The sequence below is a fragment of the Salmo salar genome, chromosome 09, assembly GCF_965601325.2.
Source record: "Salmo salar chromosome 09, fSalSal1, whole genome shotgun sequence".
Classification (NCBI taxonomy): domain Eukaryota; kingdom Metazoa; phylum Chordata; class Actinopteri; order Salmoniformes; family Salmonidae; genus Salmo; species Salmo salar.
Window position 1 is genome coordinate 108,546,020 of NC_138299.1, and position 2,544 is coordinate 108,548,563.

The 2,544-nt window shown below is 43.5% G+C and overlaps 1 protein-coding gene across 1 annotated transcript in view; it reads left to right on the plus strand.

The window, feature by feature from the left end:
- The first annotated feature begins 1,379 nt into the window (after positions 1 to 1,379).
- Positions 1,380 to 2,544, plus strand: part of LOC106591038 (transcriptional regulator ATRX) — a 94,551-nt gene continuing 93,386 nt past the window's right edge. Inside the window, exon 1 of the mRNA XM_082955528.1 lies at positions 1,380 to 1,577. The gene's annotated coding sequence lies outside the window, so the exon portion shown is untranslated. The remainder of the gene's footprint in view (positions 1,578 to 2,544) is intronic.

Below are 2,544 nucleotides of genomic sequence, written 5' to 3' on the forward strand. Positions count from 1 at the left end.
GAGCGACAGCTCACAGAACACACCGACAGGATTTTTCAGATCATTGTTGTTGATGTTATCTGGGCCAATGACTTTGTTGACTGATATTCGTTTTAATACCCTGTCAACATCTGCTTCCTCTATAACCAAATCAGCTTCACCTTGTGATAAAGATAACAGTTCACACAACTCCTTACTAAAGTTCACACTCTCATTTTTATATATTTGTTATTTCCCTCTGTCTTGTTTATTGTTTTTATAAAAAATGTTGGTACGTTTTACCCCTTTTTCGTGATATCCAATTGGTAGTTACAGTCCCATCGCTAAAACTTCCGTACAAACTCGGGAGAGGCGAAGGTCGAGAGCTATGCGTCCTCCGAAAACACGACCCTGCCAAGCCGCACTGCTTCTTGACACACTGCTCGCTTAACCCAGAAGCCAGCTGCATCAAACACTGTACAGCTGGCAAACGAAGGTAGCGTGCATGCGCCCGGTCCACCTCAATGAGTCGCAAGAGAGCGATGGGACAAGGACATCCCAACCGGCCAAACCCTCCCATAACCCGGACGACGCTGGGCCATTTGGCGCTGCTTCATGGATCTCCCAGTTGCGCCGGCTGCGACACAGCCTGTGATTGAACCCGGGTCTGTAGTGACACCTCTATCTCTGCGATGCAGTGCCTTAGACCACTGCACTACTCTGGAGGCCAGAATCTCAAATCTGCAATAAAAATAGTTCAGACTCTCTGCAAACTCAATGCAATTTTATTTTGAATGGACATTGAGCTCAGTGTGGTCAGTTGCTAGTCCAGAGTAGGTTTTTAGGCTTTCCAAGCGTCCCTCATCATAGTGTGTCCTGGTTTTATAACATACTTTTTGTAGGCCTATCTGAGGGGACAGGCCAGGCTCTGAGTGGGGAATACGTAGGTACACTTGAGGGGACAGGCCAGGCTGAGTGGGGAATACGTAGGCCTACCTGAGGGGACAGGCCAGGCTCTAATTGGGGAATACGTAGGCCTACCTGAGGAGACAGGACAGGCTCTGAGTGGGGAATATGTTGGCAGCGCAATAGACTAAAGTTTAGAGTCTAGCACAATAGAGTTTAGAAAGCAAAGACAGACCAGAATGCAGCCTGCCTCTATGGGAGGCTCAGATTATCAGAGAAAATAGTGGCATTTCCATGTGGCATTTCCATTGTAGAATGTGTGAATGAATCAAAAATAAAAACCAGAGCAAAGAGGTGCGACACACACACACAAAAAAATCGCCAGTAGATTGAGACATTACGGTTCACATTAAATTCTAAACCAATGGGAATGCTCGAAACGATTTGGCCAATCAGAAAGCCATAATTTTCTGACTCAACAACCAATAGGATAACAGATCGGATTTGGTCTAGATGCGCCATTTTAGCGCGTCTCGAGCCATCCGGTAAAATGGCGCCTTTGCTTTGTCTCCACTGAAAAGGGTTGCTTCAATATTCTAACATTTTTCTAAAATACAAATTACTGAGAATTATCCGTTTTACATCTCCGGGACGACGTGCCAAGAACTACACGTGTCTCAGTCATTCAAGAAATGACAAAAAGAGTACAGTAGGTATGTACAGTAGGTATTAGCTTTTCCCCTCAAAGCAGTGCCTAACGTTAGCATCTTTGCATTCATGCTCTGGGCTAGGCTAGTTAGCTAGCTAGCTAGCTATGTACCGGTGTTACGCAGCGGAGCCGGCACAGGTTCCCATGGTACCAACGTAGCTTGCTACAGTGTGAAAAAAAGGTTACTGCTGTTATAATGGAGGATGTATAACCTAGCTAGCTAACTTAACCACTATTACGAAGTGAGTCTTTTTTTTAAATGGTTAACGTTGTAGCACAAAACATTTCAGCGTGTGTGGTCGAATTCCACCTGTGTTTTGCCCGGGAATGTATTAGCTAACTGCAACTACCTATAGCATGCTAACTAATGTGAGATCTGACATTTTATATCTGGCGAGGGGGGATAAAGTGATGCATACATTTCGTTGCATGCCTCTGAATGCACAGGACCATGCATGAAACGGTATTGCAGGGTTGCCCGGGATACTGGTGTCTGAAATCTTGACATACTGCAGCGATGTAGGATTTTTTTTATATATACACAGTTTGATCACATTGTATATAGAATTTCTCCTATTGTGTTATTGACTGTTTGTTTACTCCATGTGTAACTCTGTGTTGTTGTTTGTGTCGCACTGCTTTGCTTTATCTTGGCCAGGTCGCAGTTGTAAATGAGAACTTGTTCTCAACTGACCTACCTGGTTAAATAAAGGTGAACTAAAAAATAAAATAAATGTTTGTTGACCTCGACTAACATGTACCCCCGCACATTGACTATATAGCGTCGTTCTTGTTGTTTCATTGTTTAACTTTTTTGGGGGTGGTTTATTTAGTACATTTTTTTCTTAACTCTTATTTTCTTAACGTCATTGTTGGTTAAGGGTTTTGTAAGTAAGCATTTCGCGATAAGGGTAATTCGGCGCATGTGACAAATACGTTGATTTTGATAACTGTCAGGCTGACTTAGTGCA